This window comes from Haliaeetus leucocephalus, unplaced genomic scaffold, assembly GCF_000737465.1.
Source record: "Haliaeetus leucocephalus isolate CR32 unplaced genomic scaffold, Haliaeetus_leucocephalus-4.0 Scaffold227, whole genome shotgun sequence".
In the NCBI taxonomy this organism is placed as follows: domain Eukaryota; kingdom Metazoa; phylum Chordata; class Aves; order Accipitriformes; family Accipitridae; genus Haliaeetus; species Haliaeetus leucocephalus.
In genome coordinates this window covers 335669-336086 of record NW_010972663.1, presented here as the reverse complement: position 1 = coordinate 336086, position 418 = coordinate 335669, and positions in this window count along the sequence as shown.

Below are 418 nucleotides of genomic sequence, written 5' to 3'. Positions count from 1 at the left end.
GGGGGGGGTGCACCCCCAAATTAGGTAGGGCCCCCCCCAAAAAAGGCGCCGCCGGCTTGTTTGCACGCGCGCGTGCGAGCCAGCCGCTGACTCACAACCTATAAATAGCAGCGGGTCTATGAGGCAGGGAGCCAGCGGCGGCGCGAGGGCGGGGGGGACCCCCTAAAAAACAGCCCCCTCCCCAAAAATAAACACAACACCCCCCCCCCAATTAACACGCACCCCCCACACACACACTAATTAAGATCTCTCGTCAGCAGCGGGAGCAGCGGGGCGGCGTCGGCGGCGTTTTTTGGGGTCACCTTTACCGCCTGGTCTCACAGTTGCTGGGAGCCGTCTACAACCTGCAGGCAGCTGCCTTGCCAGCGCGGGAAGCCAACTAGCCCTGCCTGTACTTTCCTGCCTGTACTCCTGCCTG